Here is a 19,848-nt window from a genome sequence, read left to right on the forward strand (position 1 = left end):
ATAACTCAGCAATTATGCAACCTCATGAATCTTAAACTGTCAGTCTCCCAGTGCACTATGAAGAAAATTATTACCGCACACTTTCTAAGATTAGCACTTAATGAGCTTGACGATTTCTAAAGTTCGGAGTGTCGCAAAAATATGAGCTAAATTTAATCTTGCACCACGAATAGTAAAACTGTATCAGCTGTAACTGTATGCATATCAACTTTTTAATATACTATAAATATTCATCAGAATGTCCCTATGCTGCACCCGTCGGTTCAGGGCACAGATTCTGGTACTGAGCAATAGAGAGCATCTTAAAAAGCGGAGAAATGGATTTAAAACAAGGGACATGCCTGCCACTGGACTTTGATGAAACTTCTTGGCTGAGGAGGAGGATGATTTTATTTTTCCTCAGGGGCCCTACTGTAAGTGCATACAGATAAACTGTTCAGTCAGCAGTTAAGTGGCGGCCCATGTGACCGTTCAGCTGCAAAGTGCAAATTACTTAAAGGCACAGTCTTTAATTGCAGTAATTTGGCCCTGCTGGAACACTGTCACTCCTCTATTGGCCGCTTTATTGTCGTGATAAATTATACTAAAGAATATTTAAAGGCTACAAAATCCTGTACATTAGAGGATTCAAACACATTTCCTTCATTTTAACTGGTTTCCTAAATCTAACTATATCCCTGTAATTAATTCCCCACTGACTCTTATTTCATATCCCACAAAGTTAGAAATACAGCCTGTTCAAATTTCTTCATTTTTAAATGTGGCAGCATATCATTAAAAAGGCAGATCAATAAAGAAAAATTATGCAATAAAATAAAATCGGTTTTAATAATTATACGGTAAATGTCAGCGTTGAAGTTTCTAGCAACTGGGCAACCAAAATTCGGAGTAAAAGCACTTTATAAAGTTCAAGAAGTCACAGTAATATACTTGTAATTGGCAACAACCATGCCATTGGAGCAGATAAACAAATTCTTTAAAGCAGCAGGCAGTCAGAGGAGGTAACTGGGTACAGGTGGAAACACCAGGGCAGAAATCCAACAAAGATGATCCGACAAAATGCTGGCTGAAAACTGACGCCCCTTTCACTACAGGGGCAGAGTGTGAATGAGGAGCAGCTGAGCGGATGACTGGATCAGGTGATCCCAAGAGGAGGGAAACAACTAGAGGGCAGGAACCAGCATGTCAGCCCAATGATGTTTTTAAGGTAAAAAAATAATTGCTGCATTTCACTTTTAGCCAGACTCAGCTCAGTAACCTCACATCACATGCCATCATTGGCACCAAAATAAGAATGATTTCGATGGAGTACATCAGTTTTTAATCTTTTCAAATGATGCCACAGAGCAGAACTAGAAAAGATGTAATGTTCTATACAGGATGCTCTTGCTTTTGCTGCATGAGGAGACAAAGAAAAGCAAACAGTCATACAGCAGTGACCCATTTAGTGAGAATATTTTTTTGTACAGTACTGTACTCCATATTCTAATTGTGTGAAGGCCCAGTTTTCTAGGGATCCACAATGGACAGTTTCACACCTTGTGATTTATGCCAGTTAGCACTTGCCACTACAGTAACCCTAAATATACCTTAACTACATATTATTTTCCCATAACTATTATCTTTTCCTAACGTAAATCACAGTGTAGTTTGTTTTGCACAGATATAGTACAAGGCAAATTTAAAAACATTACTCAGTGTTTGAATAATTTGCCACTGAACATAGTCCAGAATTTTGTCTGCACAATATTCACATTTTTATCTGGCAGTCAGACACTGCACACATAATTTTCCATTTTCAAAAGACAAATTAGTTTTAGCTCTGTGCTGCCATGGGGTTCTCTGTGAATTTGCCTTGGAAAAGGCATCACATGTGTTGCATTTTGATTTGAATCAGTTAGAAAAAACAAATGAAATGCTCCTTGCACATAAATAAGAGAAGAATTGATGATGCACTTATGGATTTTAGTAAAAAAAAAAGTTGAACAACTGTGAGAACAAAATTAGGATAGACCATCTTGTGATGATCACACCAGCCGTGACACTCATCAGCTTGTACTCATGTAAACATGTAGTAATTATTTTATCATTGCATGATAACTCAGTGCTCATGGGTCGAACCACACCCATCTTCAAACTTATATGATTTTGCTTTCACCTGGGAAGTTGCGTGACTGTGTCTTGCACAGTTGCGACAGTATTGTGTTGACAAAACGTGTCCACAGGTAGACAGGCAGACATAGACACCTGCCAAAGAGCTCAAAACTATTGCTGCATAATTTGGGGAATATACATAATTGCAATTTTTCTAACAGATATTGTAATTAGACATATTTTTTTGAAGTCAAGTTTTGTTTCAAGAGTTTCTGACATGAGATACAATCAAAACTGTGACTGTTAACATTAAAACTCTGGGTCAGATGTGCTATATAATGTATATTCTCAACTGGAGCCTTTGAGATGTAGATTGTTTCAAATCACAATTTGTATTTAAAAACAATTATTTGTTCAGCCCAACAGAAAACCACCTTTGTCAAAGTTCCTGCTACAGTAGTTGTCTCCAGGATGGCATTTTTTCTTAAAAGCTTTGAATTTGCAACATGGAATGTGGACACAGGTCCTGTCATTGACATTACAATGGAGAGTTCAATGTATGGAACACAGAAGGGAAGAACAGGGTGGCTACATAAAGAGGCAAAACAACCACAATGAGACACAAAATTAGCAAAATAACCATAAACAGAAACAGAATAAAAATAGGAGAAGACTGGAAATTAACAATATGAACCTAAAATAAACGATAGATAGATAGATAGATAGATAGATAGATAGATAGATAGATAGATAGATAGATAGATAGATAGATAGATAGATAGATAGATAGATAGATAGATAGATAGATAGATAGATAGATAGATGAAAGTGGCACATTCAAAAATGGTGTATTATTATTATTAATATTATTATTATTATTATTATTATTATTATTATTATTATTATTAATAATAATAATAATAATAATAATAATAATAATAATAATAATAATAATATTTTTTTACTGTACTATGGGATTTATTTATGGGGCCTGCTTAAAAGGTGTATAACTAATTAAAACTAATAATTAGTTGCTTAAAAATGATAATGTTAATTATCATTGTTGTGCTATGGGACCTATTTATAGGGCCTGGTTCTTGAAGATGTTTTACATCTTCATTTTTGGCACAATAGCTGGAAGAACAGTTTTGTTCATCGTATTCCATCCAATATGGCACATGGCTTTCATCACAGATGGTGAGGACGGTGTCTTTTTGGAGTCGGACAGCCACTGCTCCTGTTTGGTTTTGGGAAGCAACATAGCTGGTTTGTTCAAGGCTACCTCCACTGGTTCATCAGCATCTCATGGTGGATGTGGTCTAAACACAAGGTTCTTGATGTTGAACTCCTTACATGGTATTAACCGTCTGTGATGAGTGGAGTAGCTGCGCAGTTTCTTGGTGGTCTGTGCACAGGTAGACAGGGGTCCCTTCCCATGCTTTCTACCTTCCTGCAGATGGGTGTTAGTGGGGCTAGTTTGATTTTGGCATGACCCACTGACTGCTCATGAGCTTCAAAGCATATTTTCTGTTCTTCCTTCCTTTCCTGTTGCACCTTAATTTTCTTTTCTGACAAATAAAAAAAATACCAGCTGTGCTATCATGACTGTTAATAATCTGGTAAAACTGGACAATACAATATGGTTAAATGCTTTAAGCAACATAGGACTATATTGGGCAGGATGTAAGATGAAAATTATTTTAATTTGTGATTTTACGTAAAATATTGATCCTGAAGAATCAGGCGTGGTGACGTGCATATGATGATGCTTTTTAATATGGATGAGCATAAACAAACATTGTTGATGGAAAACATGTACACAGACATGAGTCAATAAGGCCCGTTAATTAGACAAGAGCAGCCCAAACACAACTAGATTACCATCTAATTACATAGCTGAAAGTAAGACATCAATGCACATGAGCATTTCTGACGCTTCAGTGTTTGTACTAAGACATGATGCAAGATGAGAGAATGTTTATTTAGTTTGGGAGTAATGTTAATTTGAAACAAATGTAGGGCTTTGTGCACTGTGATATGCTTATGAAAGCCAGTGCAGTCCCATAAAAGGAGGCACCATCCAATATCAACCCAAGATAAGCACTTGACATATTCATCTGTTTTGGTAGTTTGGTTGTTCATGTCAAGTATTGTTTATTCAAAATCAAAATGCTTTGATGTTTTTTTTTTCTCTCACTGGAAACAGTATCACTCACAGAGAAATTATCTGGAGAAGGATGGTGATCTCACTGAATGATGGCATGAATGAAGGCAGAATGCGGAGCAGTCTCAGATTCCACATACTAAAAGCTCTGATGCAAATACTCTATAAATACTCATAGCTGATAGCTGGATGGCCCATTTTTCCTAATGTAATTTATCTGCATTTCAAGCCACAAGGCAATCGTTTCTCTCTTAGCAATGGAACAGCAGTGTTCTGAGAGACGCCAGCAACCAGAAAAACATACGCAATCAAAAAAGAACACCGTTTGCTGCAAGAAGTGGCCATTTCTAGCCTTTATCTTGGTACAATGTGACCTTAAATTCACTTGACATGAAAATGAACTAAAATTCAACAAGCTATTAAAGTAAGTAAGAAGTTACAAATTGATTTTGGTAGAAGTTCCATTGATTCTTTTTCTGTCCTTAGAGGAGTCTTTTAGTTTAAGTGCCACAGTACTCCATGCACTTGTTGCTGTCTATCAACTGCTACAGAGAGCTTTTGGTCCATCTGTTCATTTTCTTCCACTTATCCAGGGCTGGTTTGTAGTGACAGCATTATGAGCAGGTCACTCCAGACGTCTTTCTCCTCAGAAACATTTTCCTGTTCCTCCTGGGGGATCCAAAGGCGTTTGCAGGCCAGATGAGATATATAATCCCTCCAGTGAGCTTTGGGTCTACCCTGGGGTCTCCTCCCAGTTGGACGTGACCAGAAAACCTCCAAAGAAAGGCACTGAGGATGAGGAGGCATCCTAATCAGACATCCAAACCAACATCAGCAGGCCTTTTTCAGTGTGAGAGAGTAGCATCTCTCTAGTCTGAGCTTCCTTTGGATGTCCAAGATTCTCACTTCATTTCTAAGGCGGAGCATAGTCACCCAGCAGAAGAAAGTTACTGCAGCTGCGTATATCCGCAGCCTTGTTGTTTTGGTCAGGTAGAGGTTATGACTTGGGTGAGGACTGAAAAGCAGATCAACTGAAAATTAAGAGCTTTGGCTTCCAGCTCAGCTACTTCTTCACTACAATGATCCGGTATGTTGTGGCAATTTGAAAATGAACAAATGTTAAAACTAGCCATATAGGATGTTTAAATCAGATTTTAGTGCAAAAAATGATAAGACTGGAAAACCTAATGTGTCAACCGAATTTATGTATACACTAAATAATCCCGTGAAAACTGCAACCCAACGGATACCCACATAAGATGCAACCACAGGAAGTGCATTTAAGCCAAGACCGGAAATCCAAGCTCTGTCTTTGTCTGCACTCGTGACCAAGGTCACGCTGAGCTAAGCAGAAATGATGCTTTATTAGCAGAGATTAAAAAAAGAGGAGGTGGTTAAATTTTTGATACAATTACATCATACACATTCTGATTGGGTCTTAAGATGATGGGCTGTGGCTTTCCAGAATGGAAGAGGAGTTGTTTAGAAGAAGTTTGCAGTATATACGTAAGACGATGTAAAGCATTGCGTAGTTAGTTAAAATCTCAAGATTTTGTTCATGTTTGTTCTTACAGCCTCTGTATTGAACAAACATTATTCACATCAGACTCTGAAGACTGCTTGAAGACTCTTTCTTGAAAACTTTTGAAGACTCAAACTTTTAATCCAGAATTGATTTTTGACTACATGGTTGACAAAACCACCTGATCATCACTGGACCTTAGCAGGCAGAGTGTCAACAGGTACAATACTAACATAATTGTTGGTATTGCAGAGAATTAGGTGTCTAAGCCAAAGTATAAAGGGCCATTTTGCCAACCACAGAAACTAACTTCAAGTATAGTCTAATATTGCATCAAAAAAAAAAAAAAAAAATCGGAAAGATGTTTTATTATTGTTATAATAAATTAGATGTATAATACAATTGGGAGTAACATATTAACTAAACATATTAGCTTTAAAGTATCAAACATTTTGAAAGTTTTATTTTAAAAAAACCGAGTAGGTAAAATTACATGTTTATTTCTTTTTTTGTTGTTGTTTGTTTTATTTTTGTGAATATGTTAGCTGCTAAACTACACTCATGAGTTGTGAAACAAACAGGCCGAACTCACTGCTGATCACTGTGGATTTCACACTACAAGTAAAGGAAACATAGTAAAGGATACAGTAATTTCATTAATTAAACACCCCCTGCCATCTATATTACCTACAGTCACTAGGTTTGTCTCCAAAGCATTTACAGTCCACAGTTTATTCCACTCTCTACACTTAAACTCTACATAAATAGTACTAATAGTACAAATTTTTCAATGAACTTTGCAGTATGTATTTTTATAATACCATTTTGTATACCATTAGCTGTATTAAACCAGGTATTCTCCGGGCTACATACTCTAGATTTGTTTAAAAATTGCTCTAAATTTCAAAAAGACCAAATGTAGAGATTTCATATGAGCATGGGCCTTTAATGCCCCTATGCAGATTCACAATTAATACTAATGAAAATGTGAAATATTAGATATCAGATCAACAAAACGTCTAAACTCAAGCTGAACTTCTTGCTCAGAACTGTAACTGCACCAAAGCTCTGGCTTTTTTGTGTTTCTTTAAACCAGTCACACCTTTGAATGGTGCACCTTTTTCCATAACTGGTGGACAATCATGCACGAACATTTCTGTTCTCCAGCAAATGTTGTAAACATTTTCTTTGCAGCTCTTTAGAATTATTCACCAAAAGAACCAAGCAGGTATGCCTAAAGGCACAATCAAAATTTTCATCAAAACTTGTCATTTGCAGTGTGTAGGCTGTTAGCTTGTTAGTATTCTTGTTTGAAATAGGTAACATGCAGATAGTGGTAGGGCTGAAGAATGCAGCATGGAATGCTTAAACCCACAGTCTACATCTGGTGAGTGAGACTTCTATATTTTATAGTTCTTATAGAATCTACATACCCACGTTAATTAAGAAGATATACTGTATGCTCATGCTGCTGTTCTGCTGCATTGCACGGTGTTTAACACAGTGTCAGCTATCACACTGATGGGTGCTCCAGATTCCTGCCACATTACAAAGACATGCATGGTAGGCTAATTGGTGAATCTAATTTGGTTGTATGTGAGTGTGAACGGCTGTCTGTCTCTTTGCATTAACTCTGACGGACTGGTGACCTGTCCAAGATGCATCCCGCCTCTCACCATCATGTCAGCTTCAACCGCTTGTGACCCTGTGCACGATACAGCAGGTATAGCTAATGGATGGATGGATGAAAAAAAAAGAATGTGACAAGTAGAAAAAGTAATTTCAGCAGCTACATTTCCAATATGCATGTCTGACATATCAAGAAACCTTTATATGTCGCCCCTATTCATAGCAGGTGTGACCTTAATTAACATTTCAGATATGTATCATTGAAGGATGTGTGGATATCTGTAATGTAAGAACAAGTATAGATATCTACAATGAACATTGTTACTTGGAAGAATTGAAGTGATGACATTATTTAACATTAATTAACATTAGAATAAAAATTACTAATAGTCAATGCTACAACATGGTTGGCTTGGAATTTTAACCAGTCAAATAGCAGATGTTGATATCTACTGCTGCTATTACTGCTGCTGACTAAATGTTAGAAGAGCTTGCCCTGCTGGTTCTATTACTAGAAACCAGTCTTACCTTTACCTTACTACTAGAACGAACTGCAAAACACACTGAATTCAGAGAGACACTCATTCCTCTGAAGACTTTGAAGGTCTGGTGCTGATACTTGAATCATATTTTTCACAGTTTTAATGTGTGTGTTGGTCTTTGGTCTCAATTAGACCTCTTCATGGAAAACAAAATCTTGAGTAGCTAACTAACTTAAAAAGACAAATTTAACAAGGTTGCAGTAAAAGAGCAGGGATAATCAAATGGTTCCTTGTTTGTTTGCCAGATTTTGTTTACAGCTGTTTCAGGGGTATAAAGAGACATAGTGAGATGTGACATTGAAATTGTTTCAAAAGTGTCATTTTCCCAATAATGAGTCAAAGAGCAAAGTTTGTGCTGGAGGTCTGATAATCTGATGCAGTTTCTCAGTTGAAACTGCCAGCATATATGATTCACAGTATATGAGTGCCTCTAAAAGTTGGAGTTTGACCTACTTCAAGAACATTACAGAGCATTTAACGATGCACTCAAGACCTGAATAATAGCGACACAATATGACAAAGAGAAGACCTTTTCATACTCAACTTAAGTCCTTCAGTGACACTTAAATTAAATGTCTTGAATGTATTTAACATAAATCATCAGTGAAAGTTCAGTTTTTCAGTTTTGTATTTTTTTTTTTTGTGAACAGTTATCATGGAACAGTTTTAAACCAGAAGGAAGTAGAGAAATCCAGGACTGCCTGCTGCAGAGAGCAGAGTTAGAGAGTAAACACACCCTCACACTCTGCATTCTACAGCCAGGGACTTAGCCTGAGTTTGTTTTCAGCTTTCTGTATTTACAGTCAGAGTCAGGAAAATTGCTTTGTGCTCAAGATTTTGGAAGCTGTAAAAATATACATCCATCCATTATCTATACACCGCTTAATCCTCACTAGGGTCGCGGGGGGGCTGGAGCCTATCCCAGCTGACTCGGGCGAAGGCAGGGGACACCCTAGACAGGTCACCAGTCTGTCGCAGGGCCACATACAAAGACAAACAAGCACTCTCACATTCACACCTACGGGCAATTTAGAATGATCAATTAACCTCAGCATATTTTTGGACTGTGGGAGGAAGTCGGAGTACCCGGAGAAAACCCACGCATGCACAGAGAGAACATGCAAACTCCATGCAGAAAGATCCCGGGAAAGCCGGGACGCGAACCAGGGACCTTCTTGCTGCAAGGCGAAAGTGCTAACCACTACACCACTGTGCAGCCCTAAAAATATACAACTTCAGCAAAAAAAAAAAAAAAGGATGAACTGTATTAGGTGGATGGTCACAGCAGGACTGGGTCCTGTCACCTTTAATAGGGAAGTCTGCAGATGGAGTGAAAGTGGAAAGAGTTTTGTAAAGTGTCATATGATTGAAGTCTCTGATAAATTATGAAAAAAGCATCAGGGTGCAGAATCTGGAGTCTCACAGTCACATAACACTCAGCCATTGGTTTATGAGATGGAGGGATCACAATGACCGACTCCCTGGGTGTGTGGCAGGGACGTGGCTCATAGACTGTACATAAAAGATAGGTGTACAAGCAAAAAGTAAATCTCATTCTGTTGGCCAACAGGGGGCGACTCTTTAGGTTGCAAAAATAAATCTGATTAAATAGAAGTCGATGAGAGAACAGTCCTTAATCTCCCTTAATCTGTTACCTCAGCAAGCATTTCCCTGACAAATTTATGGTTTCAACTGCTAGATTAAAAAGTTTTTCAATACAACATGATGTATATTTTGAGTAAAGAGTAAAATAGATTATAAAGCAAGGTATCACTTAGGGCGGGGCTACCTTGTGATTGACAGGTCGTTAGTGTATCACTGACGCATGGTGTCCTTGAGCTCTCCAGGCTACAGCTCACTTGTTACATATTGTTTCAAAAGACCAAGAAGGTGAAACTGGACATGTTTGTGGAAGTTCATATGAGGGTACCACAGTTCAACATCTATCTATTACATAGAGTCTCTGATGTAATCCCAAGGCGAACGGTTCACTATCTGGGCTGCAGACATGTTCCTTCTACAGGAGTGTCAGCAGGGTGGCACCATTCGCTATTCAAAACATTCTTTTCACCAGGAGTTCAACTGAAAATGTCAAAATTGTTACTTGCTACCAGAAAACTGGAGAAATGTATATATATATATATATATATATATATATATATATATATATATATATATATATATATATAATGATTATATAAGCCTAGTTACTTAGCCTATCTTGCAAAAAAATAAAAAATTTGCAGGAAATTTCTGCAAATGCAGAATAACGTGACATTATCTAACAGCTAATGGCACTTATGGTGGCACCATTATGGCCAGATTTATTGTGACAAGAGAGTAGATATTTACTTGAGAGTTTTTTGTGATCTGATTCACCTTCAATCACACCTGAATCATTTCTGTTTTGATTCCCATTTCAGCCATTCCATAGTCTAAAATGAGTGGGTTTAGTTAGCTAACCTTACCCGTATTGTGTTCCTGTTGACACTGTGGAAGAAATAAATTAAACACGCTAACAGTGACCATGTGAGATGCTTAAATCATGATAGGTTTCCATGAAACTTAGTGCAGACATTCATGTCCTCTTCAGGATGCATGGCAACAACTAGATGCTCTCATGAGTTGTGATCTTGCACCATCATCTGGTCCAGTTTTCAATTTCTCTTATAATAATACCTGCAAGATTAATGGCATTCCCATCAGTCTCAGCTGTAGTGAGCTTAGCAGTAGTAAGTAAATGTTAGAGTGGCAGAAGTCTACATTAAAGTGCTGAACATGGTTAAATATGACACCCCATTTGTCATGGTGGGCGTACCAGCATGATGTCATCACCACTTAGCTCAAAGTACTTAAGTGAATGAAAGTTCTGTGTTTAGAGACAGACAGCCTCAGTCAGAAATCTTAAAATTTCAGTGGTTATTCTGGAGTAAATGGGGCAAAAGAAAGCAGCAACATGTTCATATGAAGACAAAGTCAAATCAGTAACAAGTTACTGTGATTAACAAAAAGAAAACAAAGTTGTGTTTTTTTTTCTGGTGAATATATCCTGACAAATGGAATGAGCTGGCAGATTGTTGCATCTAAGATTATTTATGAAAGTTTTCTTCTGCTTTGCCTAATACTAATGAAGCGACACTAACTCTCCAATACACAGTGAAGCTTGATTGCCCAGTGTACACATCACAGTGTGTTTGTTGCTGCATTGGGTGATTTGCGCTGGAAAACAAAGCAATATTAATTTTGCTGATGAATGTTTTAGTTACAGTTAGATTGAGCGAGCAGAGCTGCATTATGCATACAAGATTCAGAATTAATTACATTTATATAACTTCACCCCATGCATACACTTGAACCTGGCAGACAGAGTTTATGAAGAGAGGGAGCAGATAGCAGGCAGTGAATTGGACTTTTTTTGTTTTCAACTTTCACATTTTTGCTCTAAAGTTATACACTGCAGCTTGAGGGGAGCAGAGGGAATCGATGTGGTAAGGTCTGTTGTCTTATACCACTTTGTACACCAGAAAGCAAACAGTCAAGTAATTGGTTCCATTTGAAGTTGAACATGGGGGAATGTGGGTAGCAAGTCTCTCTCTGGCTGTTAGCACAACAGATGTCAGGTTGCATGTGGCTAAATATACTCTTTGGGGCTTTGTTATTTCCTCAGATATTGATTCCTCCCCATGTGCCCAGTGACTAAAGAGCTTCTTTTTATTTTCACTTTGAGGGGGCCGTTGCAAAATTTGTATCTCTACATCCCTGGAATTTATTTAATTTGTTCTTTAATCACCAAAAATCAGTCAAGATGTTGTACTATCAAAAAATCAACCTGTTATTTTTATGTTTTTCTTGACTTCACAGGTTCCATCTCTGAACATCATGTAAGACTCACATATTTCAACAATTTGAGTCATCCTAATCCCAAAGTAATCACTGTTTATGGATGTACAGGCTGCAGCAGGCAATAGCTGGCACCAGCTGCTTCTTTAGACACTTGTCAGATCTGTTTCAGCCTCTGATGTATATTCATTTGAAGGCCTTAATACTGGCTGAGACATATCTGAAGGAGCTTGTTTGTGCCGCACCCACTGCATCTCATTGCAAGTGAGGATGCCCATTTATCATTGTTATAAAACCATCTTCTCCATTTTTAACATTCCTACAGATATGGAAAGAAGAGAGGCTGCAGTGATTAGAGTTTTGCTCTATAATAAAAGAAAATTATTTTTTTTCTGTGAAAACTGAGGCAACCCTGAATCAGGTTTTCTGGTAAATTAATTTGCAGCAATGTTTCTTTTGTTTTTTTTTTCATGAACTCAGACCATTATCAATGTAGAGCTTTTTTCCTTTCAGTTTATGGCCATTTTGAGGTGTCTGTATCCAGATGGAGCTGCTTGTTTTCATCTCCTCGTGTGGCCCAGGATAACACCCTCAGAGATGTCTATTTGACACAGATACACTGAAGGGAGTTCTTTTCCTCTGAGGAGAGCATTATTTATGCGACAACAGAAGACCTCAGAGGTTATTACCTTGTTTATATTGCAGCCACTCTCAAAAGAAGAAAAATACTCATCCATCTAGAGAAATGTATTATTTCCAACAACAATAGTGTCTTCATTGTGGGGGAAATTATTTTGCCAACATACAACAAATTGGTTCTCTGTAGGATGCTAAAGCTTACAGAAATACCACAGGGTTTGCAAAGAAAATAAATGAACCACAAAACCTGTTGTTCTGTCTGATGTGCTGTTTGTTCATATAATCTAACATGAAATAATAACATACGTTAGAATATTGCAGAGATGTAAAATATCAAAACTGGAAAATAACCAGAAATTGATCTGTTCTAAAATGCAAACAAATGACAGTAGATATGTAATGGTGGTCACAGATCACATCTCTTATGGCGGTGGTATTAAAAGTAAGGGTCAGGACCCCCAGAGAGGGCCGCGAGATAATTTCCAGAAATTAGTATATAAATTATTAAACACAAATTGCAACTCGGGCTGCACAGTGGCGTAGTGGTTAGCACTTTCGCCTTGCAGCAAGAAGATCCCTGGTTCGCGTCCCAGCTTTCCCGGGATCTTTCTGCATGGAGTTTGCATGTTCTCCCTGTGCATGCGTGGGTTTTCTCCGGGTACTCCGGCTTCCTCCCACAGTCCAAAAATATGCTGAGGTTAATTGATCATTCTAAATTGCCCGTAGGTGTGAATGTGAGAGTGATTGTTTGTCTTTGTATGTGGCCCTGCGACAGACTGGCGACCTGTCTAGGGTGTCCCCTGCCTTCGCCAGAGTCAGCTGGGATAGACTCCAGCCCCCCCCCCCGCGACCCTAGTGAGGATTAAGCGGTGTATAGATAATGGATGGATGGACAAATTGCAACTAAATGTGGAGGATGATCTCAGAGTGGCCGTCTCCAAAAGGAAACCCACAGTGGGCTTGCTGTGTGCTCACCCATCTCATTAGGTGAGTTTAATGCTGAAACAAAAGCAATGATTTAAAAGCCCTTAATGTAAGTTTGCCCATAACAGCAAAAATGAAGGAGTTTGCTGCTCATTTCACAGACATCAGCTGTGAATCTGCTGCTCCACATACTGTGTGTTTACTCTGCACTACAGGTTGTACATGCAGATTACTTTGATGTGTTCTGCTTCTAGCTTAGATTAAATAAGAAAAGTACTCGGAAAGTGCAGTATTCTGCCAAGGCTGCTCAATCTTTGTTGTATCTTTTCCGACAGATGAAATCTTTAATGAAAAAATAACCTTGCGATGAGTACAGGTGTGTGTTATGCATTTGTACGCTATGTACAGATACCGAATCATGTGACCTAAATATGTAGCGGGCAGCGGGAATTGATGGGACTCGGAAACACCCCCACAATTTAATCAACTGTTCCTTGTATGATTTCCGGTGAATAAGTTCTGATAAGTCTGCAGTGGTTGATTTGTAGTAGGATCCTGCAGTAGTCTTCACTTATTGTCATAGTTACAGGTACGTCGTGCCGCGATCTCCCATTGATACAGAAATCTTTAACAAATCCATGGGTCCAGACTATAAGCTGCATCACTACCAAACTCGAATCACTTGGTCCTTGTGTCATTTCTGACCTTCCCTGAAAATTTCATCCAAATCCGTTTGTCCGTTCTTTGAGTAATGTTGCTAACAGACAAACAGACGGACAAACATACATCGGTCGTCACATAACTCCACCATGTTCCTTGGTGGAGTAATTACTATAAATGATATTATGATTGTGAAGCTGTTGTGTTCTTTCATGGTATCATTATGTCTGTGTTTCAGTAGTCCTACTAATGTATGTGTACGGCTGTGCGTACTATTTGTGTGCTTGTGACAGTTGGGGTTGTGAGTCTTTGACACTGTAATTTTGAGGCCTAAGACCTTAAAAGTTTGTGAATCTCCACCTAAAGGTACCTGTTGAGTTTTTCTAAATTGAAGAAACATGCCTATCCACCCATACATCCAACTCTTATGAATGCAGTTTCTCTCACACGCCTCGAAGGAATTTCTCAAAATTTGCTAGAAATGTTCACACTGACTCAGAGATGACGCAATTAGAATTTGGTGATTCAAGGTTACTCTGACCTCACAAAACACATTTATTTTTTTGGCCATAATTCAAGAATGTACTGGCTATTCTTGACAAAATTTCACACAAATGCCTATTAGAATAAAATGAATTGATAAGAGTTAATATCCAAAGATCACGACCAGACTGACAAGAACTGTAACTTTACTGCTGGTAGAAACATACAAGTGTGAGGTGAGAATTCTAGTTATGAAAGTCCCAGTTTACAGCCCTTATTAATATGTAATATGTGAATACAAAATCTCTCTATCATACAATCTGATCATGGGCCGTTTTTAACACCTGTTACCCACTTTGATGTGTGTCTTGGGCCAAGAGAAGCAAGGCAGGAAACTCAATGTTCTACAATGTGCAAGGTGACAGTCACAAGACAGCCCAAGACACCCACAAGATACCTCTACCCTTCACTAACACTTGTATTGCTGCCAACCCCTCATCTTGCAGGTGAGAGCAGCTAGGACTCATCTGTGCTTTTTGGCAGAAGCAGCAAGATATTGTTGGGTGCCTTCTGTCTGAGGGACCTTACACTGCATTTACACCTGGGTTAAATCTGATGACTATGTCAGGCAGTCTGGCTGATCTGATCCTGTTCTGATCTTAATGTGTTCCGCAGACATTTATCCACTGCATTAAAAAGAATTTTTCCTCATCCAAATGCAGACTGTATGTTAATACCCAGTGTAAATGGGGTCATAATGGTCTGAAATGCCTGTCAAATCAGCATCTCTACTGATATTTCTAAAGCCATTTTAGTACAGGACCAGGAAGATGGGAATGGATTATATACGGAAAAAGCCATCTACTGCAGGCTCAGGTTTCTGATCAGTTTTTGAGGTGTTGCTCCTTGAAGTGAGAGAATGTTACAAAGGAGTTATCAGACAAAGAAAAGAGGAAAGAGAAAGCACTGTAAGAGACAGAGCAGACAGTTTAGGAAGCTGAAGAGAGAGTAGAACAAAGTCAGTCTGAGGATGTGTTTTTAACTATGCTCACAGATTTGATTTTGCTGAAATGTTGTGAAAACAACCAACCTAATTTTTAAAACTAAAATTAAATACTTTGAATGGAAATCTCTATAAAATAACCTTCTAATGCAGTCTGCAGTAAAGACTGACCTTAGATATTTCACAGGAGCATCATATCTTCCCTGGGAGACCCTCACGGCCCATTGGCATACATTTCACAGAGCTGAACTCTGACCTGTGTGGAAGTCTGCTGCCAGGGTGAGGAAAGGCTGTGAGGACAAAGACAGAGGGAAAATCAGACCCCTTTCAGCTATTTGTGCTACCTTCACCAGGGCCCGCTCGCACAGCGGGTTCCCTCCTGTGCCCCTTTTGACTGATGTGCTGAGAATTAGATTCTGTCACTTGAAGGCTCACTGGGGCAACACCCCACAGACTTCTTACCAGGCAAAGACAGGGGGCTGCCCCGGTGGTATTTGGAGAAATGAGAATGGGGTCACTTTCAGTTTCCACCTTCTATGTGTGACTGCTACTTCAGTGGACACTGATAAATGCTGAGGACTGTGCTGTGCAGAAATAGTACTGTTTTTCCACAGTATAGAAAAGCACACAATACACTACAATACAACAGCAGTGCTATAATAAAGCCACATATTAAACTAGTTCCTGATGGAAAAACAAGGAAAATATTTCATTTTATGTGGCATGCTTTGTGTAAATTAAAGCCAGAGAGGCCATATTGGATAGTGAATATAACTATTTAAGAGAAGAACTCACCGCTGCCCAACAGGAGACTAAGGTTTGCTGCTTTAACTGGACTGAAGAGGTCATGCAGACAGACAGAGGATGAAGAACTCTCTCTGATAACTTTAGCAGATCTGTTTAAAACACCAGTTAGCTACAACATTAAAACCACTGACATGTGAAGTGAAAAACATTGATCATCTCACTACAATGCAATGTTTTGCTGGGAAACCTTGTGCTGCCATTCATGTGGATGTTACCACCCACCTAAACATTGTTCCCGACCAAACACCTACTTAGAAAAGTGGAAGTAGCATAACCTTGTAATATTGCCACAAAGAAGTTGGTAAAGAAGTAGGTTGACACGGCAGATTGAATGCTTTAGTTGGTTAAATCAAATCCAACATTGACCACTGAGACACTTATCAGAAAATACTGTAACATCAGAAGGAATTCAATGACAGTTTTGCAGAATGTTCTTCTGTTCAGATATCCAAGGATTTTCTTTTAGTGACATATTACTGCAATTTTTTTTTAGACTTTCAACTTTATGAAAGGATCCCTCTGCTCAGATTTCAGGAGAATCAGTTTACTGTAGGACCTGGATGTCAAACCACAAAGCAAAATTACATACATTGTATATTCTACTACATTGTGTACCATGATCTGAATATTAAATTCATACATACATTCGCATATTGTTTTAAAAACATATTTAAAACCTAATTATATCCATTGCAGGAAGACGAATTGATTAATTGGAAAGTTTCATTTTTCTTACCCTGTTAAGGCATAAAACCTGGTCATCACTGGCAGCCTGTGGGAGTGAGTCCAAACAAATTTCACTTAAAGCATTTAATCTGAAACAGCCACTTTCAATCTTATCAGAAAGGATGTGACAATGTAACACTTGATCTTGATTAAAAATGAAAACGCTGATAGAAGCACACGCCAAACATAAAATGGCATGAAACTATGGGATGACAGTCAATAACATGACTGTCATGGAAATCAACACATTGAAAATTTTGATTTTAAAGTTAGAACATAACTGCACTGTCTGACATTTGTAAACATAATCTATCTACTATTTTAATTAATTAATCACAGTTAATGTCACTGTCTGGCATAATCTATACACAGACAATGCGCAAGATTTAAATATCATCAAAATTCAGTGTGAAAATGAAGCTTATTGTCAGATACATTACCAGTCAAAAGTTTTAGAACACTCCAATTTTTCCAGTTTTTTATTGGAAGTTTTGCATGTTAATGTTTCATTGTACTCTGAAATGAAAGCATGGAACAAATAAAAAAATGAAGTTTAACAAAAAAAAATCAATTTAGAAACCAATATGTATTCTAAACTTTTGACTCATCAAAGTACCACCTTGGGCAGATATAACAGCTGAACACACTTGTGGCATTCTTTCCACCATGGAAATCAAATATTCTTCAGAAAGTTCTGACCAGGTCTGTTGCAGAAGTTCCCATAAATGTGTTGCTTTGCTTTCACTCTTCTATGCAGTTCATCCCAAACCAGCCCCATAGGGATTAAGTCTGACCCCCTGACCAACTAGGAACATACCAGAGCTTACTGCATGCTGCTGCAGAATGCTGTGGAAGCTGTTTTGGTTCAGGGTGAGAGACCATCACGCTTCCTCCTCCGTGTTTTACAGTTGATGTCGCACACTGAGGAACCATCCTTTCTCCTACTCAATAGTACTTTTATGCAGACAGAAGGTGTAGTAAGTAATCAAGAAAAGTTGGGACACCTTCAGAAATTGGTAGCACCAACTTTCAAGGCTTGATCAACCTCTTTTGCTGCAAACAGCTTTAAGTTGTTAACCCATTTCTTGTTCCCTGAAAGAGGCCTTGTTGTATAATTCGGAAATGTACATTATTTTTTCAGTTTTGGGTAACCTTACCTTTTTTTTTTTTTTTTTTAACCTCTGGCAGTTCACCACTTTGTACCATTTCAAGCTATTCATTGGACTTGAATTTCTTAAATTTCAATAAAAACTGGACAAATTGGGGCGTTGTAAAACTTTAGACTGGTAGTGTATGAATAAATCATTATTCCCGTACATATGGACCAGTATTAACCTCCTACACCTTCTAGCAGACTCAGTAACTCGCCCCATTTTAGATACTATGGACACATCATTCTTCGTTAGTGGTGCTGTCATTTTGCACTTAGATGAAGAATAAAAATTTGCATATGGAGATTGGAGGAGTGAGTAGCTGGTGGTGGAGTATATCTGTGGCCCTTTACTCAGGAGGTTTAAGTTTGAGTCCCATTTGTTGTGTTTTGTCTTTCATTTTCACTTGTTTTTCACTCAGTGTTAACTTGAGGGTGGGCATGTATGTGTGAGTTAATGCTATCTGCTTGCTTTTTGTGCACTTCACTGTAAGTTTATGGAAATGGTACTACAGGCTTTATATGCATTAACTTGACTCAGCATTTCTAATCACAGACGATAAGACAATGATCCTTCACGTAGAATAACACAATAAAATCCTCCTGTGTGCAGAGGAAAAAAGCGGAGTGATATCTACACTGTGTGCTATCGCAGGCCTTAGGAGACAACAGTATTCGGCAAGAATTATTATTTCTGCTTGTGCGCTTCAACCTACACAGCAGCTTACTGTAACTGCTGTAATGTCAGGAAAGTGTCACATGTTGAGAAGCTGACTGTGCAGCAACTAGATTCAGTTTGCAGAAATTTGTGAAGACGTGTTTGTTTTTCTTCATACTATAAAACTGAATTCTGATATACTGACAGAATCTGGAATACAGCTTTTTAAAGAAACAGTTAAAAATTTGATGAACCACTTATTCGCTTTCTTTCTAAGGGTGACATGTGAAGATCAAGCTTGTCATGTCTTAACAGCCAGAAACTCTGAGCACCTGGAAAACTATGTTTATGCATTATAGAATTGTCATTGCCAAGAAGACTATCCTAAAGGTCTGGAATAAAGAAACATCATCTTGTTCTCAAACTTGGCTCACTGAACTTTGTAGCATGCTATATATGGGAAGATCCAATATGAGATGTCAGCGAAAGCAACAAGATTCTAACAGATATGGCAGCCATTTTTGACTATATCACAATACTAAACACCTCAACTTCTTTTTTTGGTTTCTGTGCTCAACTGAAGCTTGGATATTTGTTGAAACACATTGTAATTGAAGAAATGAATGACCCAGCAACTTATAAGAAAAAAAAGGTGCTTTTGTTATTTTTCCTCAGCCAGAGTGGGATGAAGTAGGTGTTGCTGTTATTCATTTGCTGCCTTAATGTTTTACTTTTTCATTTTGTATTCTGTAAAAAAAAAAAAAAAAAAAAAGTCCAAAGGAAAATTAAATGTGGAGAATGTGATTCAAATACACTTTTGTTGCCAAATTAACTATGTCCTCGTGGTCTGATAGCTGTGCAGTGGGTTCTATAAATGAAAAAATAAAAAGTGGTATGGACCAATCCACAAAGCAATATCTCAGCGTGTCCTGTGCCTGTTTGCACTTGTGCACTGGACACGGGGAAAAGATGCAGTGGAATTAAGAAGGTTGGTGACACACGCTAGC

This window comes from Amphiprion ocellaris, chromosome 3 (assembly GCF_022539595.1).
Source record: "Amphiprion ocellaris isolate individual 3 ecotype Okinawa chromosome 3, ASM2253959v1, whole genome shotgun sequence".
In the NCBI taxonomy this organism is placed as follows: domain Eukaryota; kingdom Metazoa; phylum Chordata; class Actinopteri; family Pomacentridae; genus Amphiprion; species Amphiprion ocellaris.